Source organism: Dendrobates tinctorius, unplaced genomic scaffold (assembly GCF_039654945.1).
Source record: "Dendrobates tinctorius isolate UK_male_01 unplaced genomic scaffold, ASM3965494v1 ptg000156l, whole genome shotgun sequence".
NCBI lineage: Eukaryota > Metazoa > Chordata > Amphibia > Anura > Dendrobatidae > Dendrobates > Dendrobates tinctorius.
Window position 1 is genome coordinate 9,622,328 of NW_027361823.1, and position 22,506 is coordinate 9,644,833.

A 22,506-nucleotide genomic window follows, 5' to 3' on the forward strand; every position below is an offset into this window, starting at 1 on the left:
ATGCCCATATACCCATCATACATATCCTCCATCCCATAGTCCTGTGCCTATATACCCATCATACATATCCTCCATCCCATAGTCCCGTGCCCATATACCCATCATACATATCCGCCATCCCATAGTCCCGTGCCCATATACCCGTCATGCATATTCTCCATCCCATAGTCCCGTGCCCATATACCCAACATACATATCCGCCATCCCATAGTCCCGTGCCCATATACCCGTCATGCATATCCTCCATCCCATAGTTGAGTGTCCATATACCCATCATACATCCTTCATCTCATAGTCCCATGCCCATATACCCATCATACATATCCTCCATCCCATAGTCCTGTGCCTATATACCCATCATACATATCCTCCATCCCATAGTCCCGTGCCCATATACCCATCATACATATCCGCCATCCCATAGTCCCGTGTCCATATACCCGTCATGCATATCCTCCATCCCATAGTCCCGTGCCCATATACCCATCATACATATCCGCCATCCCATAGTCCCGTGCCCATATACCCGTCATGCATATCCTCCATCCCATAGTTGAGTGTCCATATACCCATCATACATCCTTCATCTCACAGTCCCATGCCCATATACCCGTCATACATATCCGCCTTCCCATAGTCCAGTGCCCATATACCCATCACTAGAGTTGAGCGACTTTTGGTTTTTTAGGGTCGAGTTTCGGTTCGTGAAACCCGACTTTTCCAAAAGTCGGGTCGAGCAAGATCGGCCGATTATAGGGAAAAGTCGGGGTCGTCCCGAAACACGAAACCCAATGTAAGTCAATGGGGAATAAAAGTCGGCAGTGAGAGGAGGACAGGAAACACACCTACAGTGCCCATTTGAATGCCAAAAGCATCAATTCTTCTTACTTAAGCTTGTCAACCTTAATTAACTTCATAATACAAGTTACGCACTGAAAAATGGGGGTTATTTGGCTAAAGTTGTGGGGGGGGCTGGCTCCAGGTTTTCATGTGCCCTGGGCAAAAGAGCGCCCCTTTAACACATACCACAACTCATCATGCTCCGATATGGCAGAGAAATAGCGGTATAGTACAATGAAAAATACTTCACTTTTTGCATCTCATGACAAGGCCCATCTATTTCTCCATACAGAATCATTGGTCCCATATAATGTTTGAAACACTATATGATGAGCTCCACATAATGCTACAGTATATGTTGGTCCCCATGGATGAAGCTCCACTGTCTTATGGGCCCAAATAATGCTCCAAACATAATGGGCCCCATTTCTAATGCTCTAGTGTATAATGGGCCCTGTAAATGCTGCTCCAGTGTCTGATGTCCACCTTTGGAATGTTCCAGTGTATGGTGGGCCCCATCTATCATTCTCCAGAGTATAGTGCTCCCCAAAAATTGCTGTCCCAACATTGAAAACAATGAAATAAGTCTCCTCGCTAGGGAATCCCTGTACTAGTCTGGACTCCTCGTCGTCCCCATCTTCCATCTCACTGCACAGTATTTCAACCTTGCAAGTGCTGTGATCCTGAGCAAGTAGGGGGGGCCCACTCGTTGGCGACGGCACTGGCACAGGGCCCCTGATAGTACAGTGGTGTGTCTGACGGCGGGTGTGCACCACCACCGTCAGAGACACTTGATTGCACTATGAGGGACCCTGTGCCAGTGCCCGCGTCCAAGAGTCGGCCTACCCACCTGTCCAGGGCAAAGGCACTCGCACGGTGTCGTGCGCTAGGTGGTGACCACGGCCATGGGGCGGGGAGGCAGCACAGTTAGGGAGTTTTTGAAAGTGGCATATGTTGATGTTGGACATTCAGCTGATGCAAAAGGCGAAATAGGTCAAGTCCCAGGAAGAGGTGGACCAAAGCAAGCCATTTTTCTGTCACCCTATGTGTCATCAGGGGAAGGTGGGACAAAATCCTTGGAAACCCATGCATGGTTCATTTTAATGAAGGTTAGATCATCCACATTTTGGGTTGACAGACGGGTCCTTTTTTCTGTCAGGATTGATCCAGCTGCACTGAAGACTCTTTCCGTTAGCACACTTGCAGCTGGGCAAGCGAGCTCCTGTAAGGCATATTGTGCCAATTCAGGCCAGGTGTCCAGTTTAGCGGCCCAATAGTCAAAGGGGAATGACCTGTGTGGGAGAATATCGATATGGGAGGAAAAGTAGTTTGTAACCATAGTTGACAACTGCTGTCTCCTGTCACTTTCCATCGATGCAGTATTACCAGTTGTGTGAGCGGTACTTGAAAAATCAGTCCACAACATTGTCATGAAACCCCTGTCTCCAACGCCACTTCTACTGTGTGTACCACGAACACCTCTGCCAAGCTGCCCCCGGCCCGTACGGCTCGTGTGAGAACCATCACCGCTGCTGTGTGCTGGGAATGCCTCAAGCAACCGATTTACCAGAGTTGCTTGTTTATTAGCCATTAGGTCAAGGTTCTCCTGTGGCATGATGTTTTGTAATTTGCCTTTATAGCGTGGATCCAGGATGCTGACCAACCAGTAGTCGTCAACGTTCATCATTTTGGCAATGCGGGGGTCCCTTTTTAGGATCTGCAAGGCATAATCTGACATGTGGGCCAATGTTCCCGGTGTCAATGATGCACTGCGAGTGCTGGTTGGAGGAGCACTTTCTGGCAAATCCACATCCCTCCAGTCACGCACAAACCCTGTACCAGACCTTGCCACGCCAACATTTTCACTTGCCCCACGAGATGCATCCTCCTCCCCTAAGTAATCATCCCCATCATCATCCTCCTCCTCCTCTTCTTCCTCCACCTCGTCCAGGAGAGGTCCCTGAGCAGACAATGGCTGAATGTCATCAAGGATTCCCTCCTCGTCAACATTGGCTGCAGACGCCTGCTCCTTAAGGTGCGTCAAAGTTTGCATGAGCAGACGCATAAGTGGGATGCTCATGCTTAGGATGGCGTCATCTGCGCTTACCAGCCGTGTGCATTCCTCAAAACACTGAAGGACTTTACAGAGGTCTTTCAGCTTCGACCACTGCACACCTGTCAACTCCATGTCTGCTCTCAAAGTGCCTGGCCATGTATCCTCCCACAAATGCATTATGGCCTGCCTCTGCTCGCACAGCCGCTCAACCATGTGCAGGGTGGAGTTCCACCTTGTTGCAATGTCGATAATGAGGCGGTGGTTGGGAAGGTGGAGCAATCGCTGCAGCTTCTGCATACGAATGGAGTGTACAGGCGACCGGCGGATGTGCGCGCACAGTCTTCGCACCTTCTGGAGCAGGGCTGTTAACTCCGGATAATTTTTGAGGAAGCACTGCTCCACCAGGTTCAAGGTGTGAGCCAAGCAAGGTATGTGGCTGAGTTTTGAAAGGGCTATGGCTGCCACAAAATTACGGCCGTTATCACTAACTACCTTGCCTGCCTCAAGATGTACACTGCCCAGCCATGACTCAGTTTGTCGCTTCAAGTACTCGGCCAGCACCTCGGCGGTGTGTCTGTCGCCCAAACACATCATCTGCAACACAGCCTGCTGACGCTTTCCACTAGCTGCTCGATAGGGGGACACCTCGTGTGCAACAGTGGCAGCTGCAGATGGAGTTCTCGTACGACTGCGCTCTGTGGACGAGCTTTCGCTTCTGGAGGAGGAGGAGGAGGGTCGAACGCCTACAGCCAACTGTTTCCTATACCATGGGCTAGGCAGCACTGTCACACCACCGCTGTCCCCTGTGGACCCTGCATCCACCACATTAACCCAGTGCGCAGTGATGGACACGTAACGGCCCTGGCCATGCCGACTGGACCATGCATCAGTTGTGAGGTGCACCTTTCCGCTCACTGACTGCTTGAGTGCATGGAAAATGCGGTCTTTCACATGATGGTGGAGGACTGGGATGGCTTTGCGAGAGAAGAAGTGGCGACTGGGTAGGTCATAGCGTGGTACTGCATAGGCCATGAGTCCGCGGAAAGCTGCGCTTTCCACCAACCGAAAGGGCATCATCTCAAATGAGATTAGTTTGGCAATGTGGGCGTTCAAACCCAGTGTACGCGGATGAGAGACTGAGTACTTTCTTGACCTACTCATAGTGTCTGGGAGGGTGAGCTGGACTTGAGAGCTGCATATGGTGGAAGTAGCGGTGGACAGGGCGGACTGAGAGAGGGTTGATGATGGTGATGGAGTTGTTGTTCTTTCTGATGGCCTAGAATCAGTCTTTCGTTGATATAACAGTGGGATTCCCTGACTGCTGTGGCCTTGCAACGACACCTCAACATTTGCTGCTGTGCTAACCGGTGGGCTTACAGTGGGGGAAACAATGTAGCGTTGCTGACTACCTTCGTTGTGATCAGTTGCACATGTGGCACTTGAGGTTTGGTGTTGTGTCCACGCTTGCAAGTGCATGGTGGTTAAATGTCTAAGCATGCAACTGGTATTCAAATTTTTCAGATTTTTCCCTCGGCTAAAGGTCTTTGCGCACTTCTTACAGATAACCTTGGCCTGATCATGAGGATTTTGTTCAAAAAAGTGCCACACTGCACTCTTCCTACTTTGGCAGACATTTTGCGGCCTAGCACGCTGTGATCTTTTGACCCTCTGGACAAGCTGTCCAGCAACTCTTTTGATTTTTGGAACCTGTCTTTGGAGTGCTCCGGGCCTGCCAGATAACAGCTGTTGCGATGTCGATGTCTGCTGTGGATGCTCCTCATCTGAGCTATTGGAAGCAGCATCCTCTTCCCCCAATGGATGCCAATCTGGGTCAACAACTGGGTCATCCATCACCTCCTCTTCAATGTCATGTGCACCTTCCTCTGTGTCACCGTGTATGGTGGTATAGTGTGCGGGAAGGGGCACCTGAGTCTCATCAGGGTCAGAATCTGGCTCTGTACACTGCGAGGACAATGTAGTGCTCTGAGTGAATGTACCAGCAGAATCATCTATCAGCGGCTGTGCATCAGTGCACTCCATGTCAGATTCATCTTGGCCTGGGTAATTCACCATTTCACTTGATAATCCAGGCATGGTATGTGAAAACAGCTCCATGGAGTAATCAGTAGTATGGCCTGCGTCATCCTTCAATCTTGGTTGGGGTGAAGGACACAAGGAAAGGTGTGGTTCATGAACATGAGCCTCCAATGACGACTCAGTGCTTTTACTTTTTACAACTTCAGAAGAGGAGGCGATAGAGCTGGAGGCTGAGTCAGCAATGTAAGACAAAACTTTTTCCTGATGCTCTGGCTTTAAAAGCGGTTTGCCAACTCCTAGAAAACTAAGCCTTCGAAGCCTTATGGAGCCAGACGATGACGCAGGCTCAACACCTCCTGCATTCGGTCCTATTTTGCTCTTGCCACTACCATCAGATCCACCACCAACACCATCATTACCAGCTGCCAACCCCCGCCCAATTCCACGACCTCTTCCACCAGCCTTCCTCATTTTTTGTAGAAATGTAGACAAAATCCAACAAACTATATAGTAATGTAAAACAAGGTACAAGGTCTCTATAGGACAGGGGAGATTTTGAATTTCTACACACACTTGTGGACACTGGACACTTTTGGATTGTGTGAGGCCCACTGAATATTAGAGCGCTATGTCACAGGCTCAATGGCACAGGTGTGAAAAAAGTGACTAGAGGATAAGGGAGATTTTGAATTTCTGCACACACTTGTGGACACTGGACACTTTTGGATTGTGTGAGGCCCACTGAATATCTGAGCGCTATGTCACAGGCTCGATGGCACAGGTGTGAAAAAAGTGACTAGAGGATAAGGGAGATTTTGAATTTCTGCACACACTTGTGGACACTGGACACTTTTGGATTGTGTGAGGCCCACTTAATATCTGAGCGCTATGTCACAGGCTCGATGGCACAGGTGTGAAAAAAGTGACTAGAGGATAAGGGAGATTTTGAATTTCTGCACACACTTGTGGACACTGGACACTTTTGGATTGTGTGAGGCCCACTTAATATCTGAGCGCTATGTCACAGGCTCGATGGCACAGGTGTGAAAAAAGTGACTAGAGGATAAGGGAGATTTTGAATTTCTGGACACACTTGTGGACACTGGACACTTTTGGATTGTGTGAGGCCCACTTAATATCTGAGCGCTATGTCACAGGCTCGATGGCACAGGTGTGAAAAAAGTGACTAGAGGATAAGGGAGATTTTGAATTTCTGCACACACTTGTGGACACTGGACACTTTTGGATTGTGTGAGGCCCACTGAATATCACAGCGCTATGTCACAGGCAGAAATTGGCTAGTGTATCAGAATTGGTGTATGTAGAATTGGGCAGAATAGGAATCTCCCTAGAGTGTAGGTCTGTAAGAATGGAACAAGTCCTCCACTTATCCTTCCACAGTGACACACAGATAGCTTCACTGTGGCCGTGATAACAGCCGTTACACGGTACTGAGAGGAGCTTGCACGTATATGGCTGTCCGGTGTACGTTAAATTGTCAAGCTCCGTGTTTTTTAAGTATACGGACTGACACACGCTGTCTCTCTATAGTTTTGAATGCGATCAAACAGCAAATATATTTAACTGTTTGAAAGCTCGACAAAACTAGTAGGTGCAGGTCTGTAAGAACGGAACATGTCCTCGACTTATTCTCACAGAGTGACACACAGATAGCTTCACTGTGGCCGTGATAACAGCCGTTACACGGTACTGAGAGGAGCGTGCACGTACACGGCTGTCCGGTGTACGTTAAATTGTCAAGCTCAGTGTTTTTTAAGTATACGGACTGACACACGCTGTCTCTCTATAGTTTTGAATGCGATCAAACAGCAAATATATTTAACTGTTTGAAAGCTAGACAAAACTAGTAGGTGCAGGTCTGTAAGAACAGAACATGTCCTCGACTTATTCTCACAGAGTGACACACAGAGAGCTTCACTGTGGCTGTGATAACAGCCGTTACACGGTACTGTGTGAGGAGCGTACACCGCTGTATGGTGTGAAAAAATGCACGCTCAGTACCTCAGCAGGACAAAAAAAAAATTGGGATTGCTTTTAAAAAAGCAGTTTGCAGAGCAGTGGGTAAACAGCAATGCAGCCGTCAGGAAGCCTTAGAAGGCAGCCTAGCAACCAACACCACTGATACACCACAATATAGCCTCCCCTTGCACTGCACACACAGTGACTGGTGTGTTGTACAGGTAAAATCGCTAGCAGCAGAAGCAGTTTTTTTTTCCTTCTTCCCTGCCTAACGCTCTCCCTACAGAATCAGCAGCAACCTCTCCCTATGCTAAGATCGGCAGAAGTAAGATGGCGGTCGGCGTGCACGCCCTTTTATACCCCCTGTGACGCCCACCAAAGCAAGCCAATCACTTGCATGCCCTTCTGAAAGATGGTGGTGACCCGTGCCTATGTCATCACGTTGCCCACAGTGTCCGTGGATCCTGATTGGCTGAAAAAGAGCGCAAAACAAACTTTTGAAACGCGACTTTGGCGCGTAAGTCCCCGACCTCGTGGCCGACCTCATCCTAGGGTCGGGATTCGTTTCATGAAACCCGACTTTGCCAAAAGGGCTTGCAACCTATGATGACATCAGCGTCGCCATGGCAACCATTGTGACATCATAATGAGGGGCGGGGCTTGATACGCACACACTGTTTCCCCAGTATGCAAATAGGGGCATTATGACATCATAATGAGGGGCTGGGCTTGACACGCACACAGTTTTGTATTCCTTGACATATTTTTTTTTTTTACATTTTCTTGAAGTATGTATCACTCTTCATGCATTGTAAGATTTGATATTTTCTCTGATTGTGATATTCAATAATATAGATTTGTTTCTATTTTTGTCTATATGTTCCCTCAGAGATGTTCTGATGAAGATCCATTATCGGATCAAAAACGTTTAACACACATAATCTGGATGCAAATAAAACAAAAGATTTACTCCGTTTGCCATTTTGAGTGCCAAGTTTTTATATACTACTACTGAAAGGGTTAAATAGTTTACAGCCGGGAGCAGTCTCTAATGCGACTGGCTCGGATGTAAACAACGGAGGAATGACAGAGAAGTTGCCTGCGCAGCCTCCCTGCCTTAGGCTATGTGCACACACTGCAGATTCACCTGCAGATTTTTATCTGCAGAACCGCAGGTAAAACCGCAGGTATTTTACCTGCGGTTTGGCCTGCGGTTTTGCCCTGCGATTTGCCACCTGGACAATGGAATAGGTGGCAAACCACAGCAGAATCCGCAGAAATAATTGACATGTCAATTGTTTCTGCGGATTCAAAACCGCAGCTTTTCCGCAGTTAAAAATCCGCAGCGTGTGCACAGCAGAGTGTTAATCCCATAGGATAACATGTTACTGTACACTGTCTGCAGAACTGCTGCAGTTCTGCTGCGGCCAAAACCGCAGCAAAAACCGCAGCGTGTGCACATAGCCTTAACAGGAGATGAACTGATGCTGCTGTCAGTTCACCGCGGGTCAGGCGGGGAGTCTGCACAGCCTCAGTGATGTCAGCGGTAGTCACAGCGTTGGAGAGTATTCAGAAACTTTTCCACGCTAATCAGTTCATCTCTGGTCTGGCGGGGAGGCTGCGCAGTCAGCTTCTCTGTCATTCCTCCATGGTTTACAGCCGGGACGGTCACATTAGTGACCGCTCCCGGTTGTAAACTATTTAACCCCTTCAGATGGATTGCGGCTTGGGACTTGACTGTACGGCGGACAGGTATGGATATTGTTGCTTTTTTACTTTGTATTTTTTTCAGGAGAACGATGGCTTTGAAATGGATTGGGAGTGTAATAAAGATGGAAAGCCTGTGTATGTGTTTATTTATTTCATTAAAAGTCTTTTTTCTTAATGTGTGTGTTTTTTTTACCCCTTTTTGACTAGTTGATTATTAATGGATAGGTGTCTTATTGTTACCTCTCCCTTATTAACCAGGCTTAATGTCACCTTACAATAGCAAGGTGACATTAACCCCTTATTACCCCATATGCCACCGCTACACAGCAGTGGGAAGAGAGCGGATAAGTGCCAGAATTGGTGCATCTTACAGATGCGCCTTTTCTGGGTTGGCTGGGGGCAGATTTTTTTAGCCAGGGGGGCCCGAAAACAATGGTCCCTCTCTTGGCTACTAATATCTGCCCTCAGTCACTGGCTTGCCCTCTCTGGCAGATAAAATTGGGCGGGAGCCCACGCCACTTTTTTCCGTATATTAATCCTTTAATTTAACACCTACAGCTCCAAAATTTTACACACATACACTACTAACATTACTAGTGAGGGACATATAAAAAATAATGGATATGCAATGGTTTACTGTATGTAAACCATGTCTCATATCCTGTCGGGTTCTGTAATGATTTTACAGATGCCAACAATTGATTTTTCCCCTTTTCTGCTATATAGATCTCTGTGATATATATATATATATATATATATATATAAAATATGACGGTATATATGTTTTCACAAATATTTGAGGCTATGGACCCATTATATGTCCATTTTGCAAGTTGTGAGAAAATCTCGCTGTACGGATGCCATACAGGTGTCACAATGATACTTTGATGCGAGGAAATCGCATCCTCGCATCAAAAGCAGATTACATACGGATCACTGTTCATGAAACATCGATGCAATTCTCGGCTTTAAAAAACAGACCAATTTTTATACGTTGTGTGTGACTCCAGCCTAAGGACTAATCAGGGAGTATCTAGATTGCAGTGCTAGGTAGGCAGGGGAGTGTATGTGGCTCTATACATATCAGTGCAAGGCATGCAGGCACTGTATGTGGGTATCTAGATATCATTGCATACATCAAGAGGGCCCATTACTGTCTGCTGCTGCCTATTACATATATACCTAGCCCCAGGTATAAGTGGCTAGGAAGAATTTTTTTGCACCTTAATCCTGATTATTTTATTCCAAAGCAATCCAGAGCCCCTTTTTTTCTCCATGTGCTTGTTGACACTGCAGACTACAGCCAGATCCTTTTAATAGTACAGTGTGAAAATCCAGTGATTTTAAACGGCTTTGCCAGTCCCAGGCATTACATCTGAGTGCGCAGAAAAATCTGGCATTTTTTGTGGTACTGTAGTATTTTTTTGGAGTGTGTTATAAAATTTTTTTACACCATTTGGCTGGCAAAAAAATATTAAGATCCCCAAAAATATTTAGCTTGCAAAAAAATAATCAGGTGCAAAAAAATATTTAGGTGCCAAAAAATATTTAGCTACAGTTCATCTATTTAACACTGTGTTTTGTCCGCCATACGGATCGCATATCATTGCTCTAAATATTTTACAATTTCAGTCCTCCAAAGAATTTTTTTTGTAGTGTCATAGCCTACTTATTGACACAATTGTGGTGGCAAAAAAAGAAATACAAGCCACATATTTAACAGTGTGCCATCTCCGTCAGATGCCTGATCTATCTCTGGGCTTCAATTTGTGGCATTTGAGGCTTCCATTCACCTTTTTTGCTGTCTGTTACCCTATTTCTATACACTATTTTGGGGGGGGGGGAAATGTAGGCCACATATTGAACAGTCTGGTATTGCCGTCAGAAGCCTGATCTGTCTGGGGGCTACAAATTGTGGCATTTAAGGCCTACATTCCACTGTATTTGCTATCTGTTACCCTATTTCTATACACTATTGTGGGGGAAAAATAAAAACACAGGTCACATATTTTACATTGTGGTATCTTCGTCACACGCCTCATGTATCTGTGAGCTACAAATTATTTCATTTGAGGCCTCCATCCACCTTTTTTGCTGCCTGTTACCCTATTTCTTTACACTATTTTGGGGGGAAAAATAAAAAAAATACAGGCCACATATTGAACAGTATGGTATCGCCGTCAGATACGGTTGCCAACGGATCCGCCGCCTATAGGCGTCCATTATAATGCATTGTGGATTGCGACGGATCCGTTGCTATCCGCGTTTTTGACGCAGAAAAAAATCGTTGCATTGTCTGTCCGCTCAAGTAGGCGGACGCCAACATTTTGACAGATCCATCAAAAAACGGATGCAACGGATGACCATCCGTCAAAATCCGCCACAATGCAAGTCAATGGGAAAAAAAACAGATCCGCCAAAAAAAATGGCGGATCCGTTTTTTTGCAAAACGACGGATTTTGACTGATGGCAAACAACTGAAGTGTGAAACAGGCCTTACTCTAGTTATTGACAACGGTTTGCTAAAAAAATTGTTACCTAAAGGGCAGATCTTTAAAACTGTGGTTTTCCCAGACACGGATCACATATAAGTTCGCTGCAAATTCAGCCATTTGAAGTGAACATGGAAAATATTATAGTCCATTTAAAATGGGCAAGGCGCGTGGCAAGGGACAGGGAACTGGACGTGATGGTTATGGTGCATGCAGAGGCAGTAGTAGTCCCATCATCCGGCTAATGTGTTGAATGTAAAAAAAACGAACATATAACATACAGAACATACAACATATACAGTAACATACAGAACAGAACATACAACATATAACATCCAGAACATACAACATACAGAACATACAACATATAACATACAGAACATACATCATATAACATACAGAACATGCAACATATAACATACAGAACATACAGCATATAACAACCAGAACATATAACATACAACATATAATGTACAGAACATACAACATATTACATAGAGAACATAAGATAGAGTATGTAATAAAAATAAAATAAACCAACCTATACTCACCTTTCCGCAATAGTCCAATTAATATCGAGGGTCCCACGACAATTTCTCGTGGAGAGCTGCCACATCAGCTGATGCGACCGCTCTCCAGGGGCTCCAGCAATGAAATGACAGGCACAGGTAATCCTCCGCTGTGTATCCCTCCGCCGAGAAAGCGGTCCCGTAACCCTAACCCTAATTCTCACGCAGCAGTGCTGTAAAGTGAGACTCTGAACTCAGGTAACCTCAGTGATGGACTGCAGGAGGCATGGTCTCCTGTCAGTTCATCACTGGGAGACCCTATAGAGCAGTGGCATCACCTGATGTCACTGTTCTATAGGGGAGATCGTCGTGGGACACTCGTTATTAATTGGACTGCGTCGGACAGGGAGTATACGGTTGGTTTATTATTTTTATTTTTTTTCTAGGAGACGAGGGTGTCGCTTGAATCTGGGAGTTAAATAAAAAGATGAAAATGTCACCTTCCAATAGCAAGGTGACATTAACCCCTTATATTACCCCATATCCCACCACTGCATGGGAGTGGGAAGAGAGGGGCTAAGTGCCAGAATTGGCGCATCTTAGAGATGCGCCATTTCTGGGGCGACTGCGGGCTATTAAGTGGCCCTTTAAGTCAATATTTAGCTCTTTACGAGTTTACAGATATGACAAGGGAAATACCAAAGCCAGGTATCCATCCACAGACAGCTGTTTCGGGGTGTTCCCCCTCATCAGTGTGGAGTAGAATTCTGGCTAGGTGGGAGCAATGCCTAGTAGACCAACATCACAAAACAAACACTGACATCTGGGAGACCAGTCAAAGAAAACACTGCGGCAGCCGGCAAAGGCGCACCTTTCTGAGGATGGATACCTGGCCGTGTTATTTCCCTTGTCATATCTGTAAACTCGTAAAGAGCTGGATATTGACTTAAAGGGCCACTTAATACGGTGGTAATGGTGGTTTCCAAAAGGAGCCACCCCTTGGCTGGGTCCTTCCCTCGAGGAAGATCTGGCTAGTCCCGTGTTTGAGACTCTTAAATGAGGCTCCACGGACTTTATTTGCATATTTGTATTTCCCAGGGAGCATTGCACCTAGGATTTCACTGATTGAGCGCCTTTGCAGGCTACCGCAGTGTTTTCTTTGACTGGTCTCCCTGAGGTCAGTGATTGTTTCATGATGTATATCTATCTATATGTCTATAGATATAGCTATGGGAATATCTATGGAAATATCTATAGATATAGCTATAGATATAGCTATGGGAATATCTATGGAAATAAATAGATAGATAGATGATAGATAGATAAGTATGGGATAGATAGTTAGATATAGATATATGAATATATCTATCTATCTATCTATTATCATCTGTCTATCTGTGTGTGTAATGGAGTGTGGGTTGGACAAATGTAAAAGAGGGGGTTGGACAGAAATTACATCACAAATCTTTTTTTTGTTAAATAACATATCTTTATTTAGCTTACAAAAACGCATACAAATCCACAGGCAAAACCGCACTGAAAAACCGCATCAATACAGCGGCAAAAAACGCATAAAAAACGCACCTGCGTTTTCTGACAAGAGCTGTGTTTTTTGTGCGGAAAAATCCATGGGAGAATCCGCACTGTGTGCACATACCCTAAGGGGTCTAGTTTCGTAGATTGTGTCACTTATGAGGGGTTTCCACTGTTTGGGCACATCAGGGGCTCTCCAAACGCGACATGGCAACTGCTAATGATTCCAGCCATTTTGTGTTCAAAAAGTCAAACTGTGCTCCTTCCCTTCCAAGCTCTCCTACGTGCCCAAACAATAGTATTCCCCCACATATGGGGTATCAGCGTACTGCGGAGAAATTGCACAACAACCTTTGGGTTGCATTTTCTCCTGTTACCCTTGTGAAAATACAAAAATTGGGTCTAAAAATCATTTTTATGACTAAAAAGATAAATGATCATTTTTTCCTGCCACATTGCTTCAGCTCCTGAGAAAGCACTTGAAGGGTTAATAAATTTCTTGAATATGGGTTTGAGCAGCTTGAGGGGTGTAGCTTTTAGAATTTTTCTGTTATATTGACCCACATAAACTCTTCAAATGTGAGGTGTTCCCTAAAAAAATGGTTTTATAAATTTGGTTGTAAAAATGAAGAATCGAAGGTCAACTTTTAACCCTTATAACTTCCTAACAAAAAAAATATGATTCAAATATAAAGTAATATTCAGAAATTAAGACCATCTGGTCATTTGATATTGAAAAACCAGTATGACATGGGGTTTTACTAGTTAGTATGACAACCCATGCCTGCAGTAAACAGTTTAGATATGTAATATCCATATTATGAGTCCTTTACATTGTATCCACGCCTGCGATTAGAACCCTACATCATATAATCATTTATAAATGTCCCCTAAAAATGATACTTTATTAGTTAAAAAACCAAAATTGGTTATACACCAAAAACAAAAAACGTGACAAAAAACAAAACCAAAACAGTGTTCAAACAACAATCCATTAAGGGAACAACTAGGAATCCCTGATAGATGTACTGAGCTTACACCTGCCTGGCCGCGGAGGTTATAATAATAATAATAATAATAAATTTTATTTTTATAGCGCCGACATATTCCGCAGCACTTTACATTTCAGAGGGGATTTGTACAGACAATAGACATTACAGCATAACAATAATCACATACAGTAGATTATAACAAATACCAAGAGGAGTGAGGGCCCTGCTCGCAAGCTTACAGTCTATGAGGAAAGAGGTAGACACGAAAGGTGGGTGGTAACAGTTGCCCTGATTGTATGGACCAGCCATAATGTTAAGTGTGTAACAGTACAGACACAGAGGGCTAATGGATGCATAAAGCATGTGGGAACATGATGCTGGGAACCTGGTTATGGTAAAACTTTTGGCTCCGCCACACAGGGATAGGTTAGGTTAATGTGTTGAGGCGATAGGCCAGTCTGAATAAATGCGTTTTCAGGACACGCTTAAAATTGTGGGGATTGGGGACTAATCGTATTGACCTGGGAAGTGCATTCCAAAGAATTGGCGCGGCACGTGTAAAGTCTTGGAGACGGGAGTGGGAGGTTCTGACTATTGAGGATACTAACCTCAGATCATCAGCAGAACGGAGGGCGCGGGTAGGGTGGTATACTGAAACAAGGGAGGAGATGTAGGGTGGTGCTGAGCCATGGAGGGCTTTGTGGGTGAGGGTAATAAGTTTATACTGAATTCTGGAGTGGATGGGTAGCCAGTGTAATGACTGGCACAAGGTAGAGGCATCGGTGTAACGATTGGTGAGGAATATGATCCTGGCTGCAGCATTCAAGACAGATTGGAGAGGGGAGAGTTTTGTAAGAGGGAGACCGATTAGAAGAGAGTTACAATAGTCGAGACGAGAATGAATAAGAGAAACAGTAAGAGTTTTTGCAGAGTCAAAAGTAAGAAAAGGTCGAATTCTAGAAATGTTTTTGAGGTGCAGATGACAAGAGCGAGCCAGTGATCGAATGTGGGGGGCAAAGGAAAGCTCGGAATCAAGTATGACCCCAAGACAGCGGGCATGTTGCTGGGGAGTAATAGTGGAACCACAGATGGAAATGGCAATGTCGGGTGTAGGTACATTAGTAGCGGGAGGAAACACAAGGAGTTCAGTCTTTGACAGGTTCAGTTTCAGATATAGTGAGGACATGATATTAGACACAGCGTTTAGACAATCGCCAGTGTTTTCTAGAAAGGCTGGCGTGATGTCAGGAGAAGAAGCGTATAATTGGGTGTCATCAGCATAGAGATGGTACTGGAAACCAAATCTACTGATTGTTTGACCAATAGGGGCAGTGTACAAGGAGAAGAGGAGGGGGCCTAGAACCGATCCTTGAGGAACCCCAACAGTAAGGGGAAGGTGAGAGGAGGAGGAACCGGCAAAAGAAACAGTAAAGGAGCGGTCGGAGAGATAGGAGGAGAACCAGGAGAGAACGGTGTCCTTGAGGCCAATGGAATGGAGCATAGTGAGGAGGAGCTGATGATCCACAGTGTCGAATGCTGCAGAGAGATCCAAGAGAATTAGCATGGAGTAATGACCATTTGATTTAGCTGTTAGCAGATCATTAGAGACTTTAGTGAGGGCAGTTTCAGTGGAGTGTAAAGAGCGGAAACCGGATTGGAGAGGGTCGAGAACAGAGTTTTCTGAGAGATAGCGGATAAGATGGGAGTGGACCAGGCATTCCAGGAGTTTAGAGATGAAGGGAAGATTAGAGACAGGTCTATAGTTAGCGGCACAGTTTTGGTCGAGGGATGGTTTTTTAAGTAGTGGATGTATGATGGCATGCTTAAATGAGGAGGGAAAAATACCAGAAGAGAGAGGTTAAATATTTTAGTTAGGTGAGGGGTGACAGCAGGGGAAAGGGACTGGAGGAGATGTGACGGAAATGGGTCACTGGTGCAAGTAGTTGGGCGAGAAGATGCAAGGAGCCTGCTTACTTCTTCTTCTGTGACTGGTTCAAAATCAGAGAGTGAGTTAGATGCAGTGGGGGAGGGAGGACAGTGCATGGTATGAGGGGATTTGGAGATAATTTCCTGTCGGATCTGGTCAATTTTTTCTTTGAAGTAATTGGCCAGATCGTCAGCTCGGAGCTCTGTGGTTGGGGCCTGTACTCTTGGATTGAGTAGAGAATGAAAAGTGTCAAAGAGACGTTTCGGGTTATTGGACAGTGAGATGATGAGGGTGTTGAAATAGGTTTGTTTGGAGAGGTGAAGGGCAGTGTTGTATGTTCTAAGCATAAACTTAAAATGGATGAAGGTTGGCACCCTAGGGAGGAACTGTTATGAATGGGTCACCGAGGAGAAAAAAACAAAACAAGCTAAGTCACAGAAAACCAGAGAGGTTGGTAACTATGCAGATTGCAGATCCCTGATCCTAACCACACAACTAGCAGCAGCCGTGGAACGTACCTACGATGATCCTAGATGCTTCGTCACAGCCGGAGAACTACATAAGCCTGAAGCAAGAAAAGGGGAAAACTAACTGCCCCAGAGCAGACCCCAAAGGAAAGACAGCCCCACACATGTATTGACGGTGAAACAAGATGGAAGCCAGGATGGGCCAGATGAAAAGCACGAACCAATCTACTGGCATGAATATCAGAGGCAGAGACCCAAGAATTATCCTCCTGGCCATAAACCCTTCCATTGACAAAATACTGGAGTCTCCGTCTAACCAAACAACAATCCAATATTTTCTCTACCTCATATTCCACATTGCCTTCAACCAACACAGGGTCAGGAGGTGCTGCCATAGGCACCACTGGCTCAACAAACCTCTTCAACAGAGATTTGTGAAATACGTTATGGATCTTGAACGTAACTGGAAGAGCCAATTGAAAAGAAACAGGATTAAGAATCTCCAAAATCTTATAAGGTCCAATAAATCTTGGCTTAAACTTTGGAGATGCAACCTTCATAGGAATATTCTTAGATGACAACCAAACCATATCACCCACTTTAAACTGGGGACCAATGGTCCTATGCCGGTTGGAAAATCGCTGGGCCTTTTCCTGAGAGAGTGACAACTTATCCACCACTTGGTCCCATAGCTGCTGCATTCTCTCAACCACAGTGTTGTAAGAGTTACAATGCGCAATCGCATTCAACCCTCTCAGCTTGATCAGTCATGTAAACAGGCATAAAGATATATAAAAAAATATTAGTAATATAATGGGAGCAAATGAATGGTACTTTATTTGATAATCATCCTATAGGATATAACGATACAGAAAACTCCCTAGATGGTGGAATATAATATAGTGGGAGCCAGTTAAATGGTGCTTTACTTGATAACCATCCTATAAGGTATAACAATACAGAGATCTCCCTGCATGAAAAGGTACCAAACATTTTAACCCGATTAGACAGTATGATATAAAGGCAAACGGTAAGGGAAAACTGATGCACACAATGTTCCATAATAATAAATGGGGTTCCCAAAATAAATAAGGAACCAAGAACAAAATCTGAGACAGCCAATAAACTCTAAAGGCCACATCCTTCAGTCGTGACTCATAAGAAACAGGCAAACGAGAGTTGCTCATTTAACCCAATCAGCTCCAGGGACTCCATCCTGAATATCCACTCACATTCTCTCCTAAGGATCATTTTGTCTACATTTCCCCCTCTCGGGTTCACATTAACAACTACATCATAGTTATAGCAGAATCACAAATGTAAGATTCTATGGACAGTTTAACCCCTTACCTACAATGGTCACGGACCGCCCCCCGACACGTTAACCCCTTGCACACCGCGATCAAACACGATCGCGGTGTACCGGGGGTTAAAGGGAAGCATCGGCAGGGAGGGGGCTCCCTCCGTGCTTCCCTGAGTCCCCTACAGCAGCGCAATGTGCAGCGCTTCTGCGGGGGGCTCTTTCCCTGCAGGTCCCCAGAATCAAAATGGCGACGGGGACCTTCGGGGGCCTGCAAGGAGCTGGCTTCCTCAGTGCCTGCAAAGCGCAGGCATGAGGAAAGCCTGTGCAGTGCCTGTGACGGATCACTGATCTGTCACAGTGATCTGTGATGTGACAGATCAGGGATCTGTCACAGGACACTGAAGTGCCACCTGGGACAATGTAATAAAGTTAAAAAAAAAAAGTGTAAAAATAATTTTTTAAAAATCGCTAAGTAAATTAAAAAAAAAAAAATATTCCCAAATAAATTCATTTTTTGGAAATAAAGAAAACAAAAACAATAAAAGTACACATATTTGGTATCACCGCGTCCGTAACGACCCGCCCTATAAAACTGTCCCATTACTTAACCCCTTTAGCGAACCCCTTAAAAAATAAAAAATGTAATCTTGCCCCGCAAAAAACGAGCTGCCATACAGCATCATCAGCAAAAAAAATCAAAAAGTTATAGCTCGCAGAATAAAGCGATGCAAAAATAATTATTTTTTATATAATATTGTTTTCATTGCATAAAAGCGCCAAAACATAAAAAAACTACATAAATGAGGCATCGCTGTAATCGTATTGACCCGAAGAATAAAAGGGCTTTATCAATTTTACCGCATGCGGAACGGTGTAAACGCACTCCCCCAAAAGAAATTCATGAAACGCTGGTTTTTGTTCATTCTGCATCTCAAAAATCGGAATAAAAAGCGATCAAAAGATGTCACGTGCCCGAAAATGATACCAATAAAAACGTCAACTCGTCCCGCAAAAAATAAGAGATTAGGGTTAGGGGTGTGTTGGTGTTAGGGTTGGAGTTAGAATTGGGGGGTTTCCACTGTTTGGGCACATCAGGTGCTCTCCAAATGCAACATGGCGTCTGATCTCAATTCCAGCCAATTCTGCGTTGAAAAAGTCAAATGGTTCTCCTTCCCTCCCAAGCTCTGCCATGCGCCCAAAAAGTGTTTTACCCCCACATGTAGGGTATCAGCCTACTCACGTCAAATTGCAAAACAACTTTTTGGGTCCAATTTCTCCTGTTACCCTTAGGAAAAAAAAATTGGGGGCAAAAATATCATTTTTGAGGAAAAAAATGATTTTTTTATTTTCACGCCCAGGCGTTATAAACTTCTGTGAAGCACTTTGGGGTTCAAAGTGCTCACCACACATCTAGATAAGTTCCGTGGGGGTCTAGTTTCCAAAATGGGGTCACTTGTGGGGAGTTTCAATAGTTTAGGTACATCAGGGCTCTCCAAACACACATGACACCCGCAGACCATTCCATCAAATTCTGCATTCCAAAACGTCACTACTTCCCTCCTGAGCCCCGACGTGTGTCCATACAGTAGTTTTCTCCCACATATGAGGTATCAGCGTACTCAGGACAAATTGGATAACAACTTTTGGGGTCCAATTTCTCCTCTTACCCTAGGAAAAATGCAAAATTGGGGACTAAATGATCATGTTTGTGGAAAAAATACAATTTTTTTATTTTTATGCCTGGGCATTATAAACTTCTGTGAAGCCCTTGGGGGTTCAAAGTGCTCACCACACATCTAGATAAGTTCCTTAGGGGGTCTAGGTTTCCAAAATGGGGTCATTTGTGGGGGCTTTCCATTGTTTAGGTAATTAGGGGCTCTCCAAAGGCAACATGACACCCGCAGACATTTCCATCAAAGTCTGCATTCCAATACGTCACTACTTCCCTTCCGAGCCCCGACGTGTGCCTATACAGTAGTTTTCTCCCACATATGGGGTATCAGCGTACTCAGGACAAATTGGATAACAACTTTTGGGGTCCAATTTCTCCTCTTACCCTAGGGAAAATACAAAATTGGGGACTAAATGATCATGTTTGTGGAAAAAATACGATTTTTCTATTTTCATGCCCGGGCATTATAAACTTCTGTGAAGCCCTTGGGGGTTCAAAGTGCTCACCACACATCTAGATAAGTTCCTTAGGGGGTCTAGTTTCCAAAATAGGGTCACTTGTGGGGGGTTTGCACTGATTAGGTACATCAGGGGCTCTCCAAAAGCAACATGACACCCGCAGACCATTCCATCAAAGTCTGCATTCCAAAACGTCACTACTTCCCTTCCGAGCCCCGACGTGTGCCCATACAGTAGTTTTCTCCCACATATGGGGTATCAGCGTACTCAGGACAAATTGGACAACAACGTTTTGGGTCCAATTTCTCCTGGTACCCTTGAGAAAATAAAAAAATTGGTGACTGAAAGATCATGTTTGTGGAAAAAATACGATTTTTTTATTTTCACGCCCGGGCGTTATAAACTTCTGTGAAGCACTGGGGGGTTCAAAGTGCTCACCACACTTCTAAATAAGTTCCTTGGGGGGTCTAGTTTCTAAAATGGTGTCATTTGTGGGGGGTTTTCACTGTTTTGGTACATCAGGGGCTTTCCAAACGTGACATGGTGTCCGATCTCAATTCCAGCCAAAAACGTCAAATGGCGCTGCTTCCCTTCCGAGCTCTGCTATGCGCCCAAATAGTGATTTACCCCCACATGTGGGGTATCAGCGTACTCAGGACAAATTGCACAATAACTTTTAGGGTCCTGTTACCCTTGGAAAAATAAGAATTGAGGGTGAAAAGATCATTTTTGTGGAAAAAATATGATTTTTTAATTGTACCGCTGTACGTTATAAACTTCTGTGAAGCCCTTGGGGGTTCAAAGTTCTCACCACACATCTAGATAAGTTCCTGGGGGGTCTAGTTTCCAAAATGGTATCATTTGTGGGGGGTTTCCACTGTTTTGGTACATCAGCGGTTTTCCAATCGCGACATGGTATCCGATCTCAATTCCAGGCAAAAAAGTCAAATGGCGCTGCTTCCCTTCTGAGCTCTGCCATGCGCCCAAATAGTCGTTTACACCCACATATGGGGTATCACCGTACTCAGGACAAATTGTAGAATAACATTTAGGGTCCTGTTACCCTTGGGAAAATAAAAATTGGGGGTGAAAAGATGATTTTTGTGAAAAAAATATGATTTTTTAATTGTACCGCTGTACGTTATAAACTTCTGTGAAGCCCTTGTGGGTTCAAAGTTCTCACCACACATATAGATAAGTTCCTTGGGGGGTCTAGTTTCCAAAATGAGGTCACTTGTGGGGGGTTTCCACTGTTTAAGTACATCAGGGGCTCTCCAAACGTGACATGGCGTCCGATCTGTATTCCAGGCAATTTTGCATTGAAAAAGTCAAACGGCGCTCCTTCCCTTCCGAGCTCTGCCATGCGCCCAAATAGTGATTTACCCCCACATGTGGGGTATCAGCGTACTCAGGACAAATTGCACAATAACTTTTAGGGTCCTGTTACCCTTGGAAAAATAAGAATTGAGGGTGAAAAGATCATTTTTGTGGAAAAAATATGATTTTTTAATTGTACCGCTGTACGTTATAAACTTCTGTGAAGCCCTTGGGGGTTCAAAGTTCTCACCACACATCTAGATAAGTTCCTGGGGGGTCTAGTTTCCAAAATGGTATCATTTGTGGGGGGTTTCCACTGTTTTGGTACATCAGCGGTTTTCCAATCGCGACATGGTATCCGATCTCAATTCCAGGCAAAAAAGTCAAATGGCGCTGCTTCCCTTCTGAGCTCTGCCATGCGCCCAAATAGTCGTTTACACCCACATATGGGGTATCACCGTACTCAGGACAAATTGTAGAATAACATTTAGGGTCCTGTTACCCTTGGGAAAATAAAAATTGGGGGTGAAAAGATGATTTTTGTGAAAAAAATATGATTTTTTAATTGTACCGCTGTACGTTATAAACTTCTGTGAAGCCCTTGTGGGTTCAAAGTTCTCACCACACATATAGATAAGTTCCTTGGGGGGTCTAGTTTCCAAAATGAGGTCACTTGTGGGGGGTTTCCACTGTTTAAGTACATCAGGGGCTCTCCAAACGTGACATGGCGTCCGATCTGTATTCCAGGCAATTTTGCATTGAAAAAGTCAAACGGCGCTCCTTCCCTTCTGAGCTCTGCCATGCGCCGAAACAGTGGTTCCCCCCCACATATCAGGTAACAGCGTACTCAGGACAAACTGCACAATAACTTTTGCAGTCCAATTTCTCCTGTTACCCTTGGTAAAATGAAAAAAATTGAACCTGAAGTATTTTTTTTGTGAAAAAAAGTTAAATGTTCATTTTTTTTTTTTAAATATTCAAAAAAAATTCCTGTGACGCACCTGAAGGGTTAATAAACTTCTTGAATGTGGTTTTGAGCACCTTAAGGGGTGCAGTTTTTAGAATGGTGTCACTTTTGGGTATTTTCTATCATATAGACCCCTCAAAGTGGCTTCAAATGTGATGTGGTCCGTAAAAATAAAATGGTGTTGCAAAAATGAGAAATCGCTGGTCAACTTTTAAACCTTATAACTTCCTAACAAAAAAAATGTTG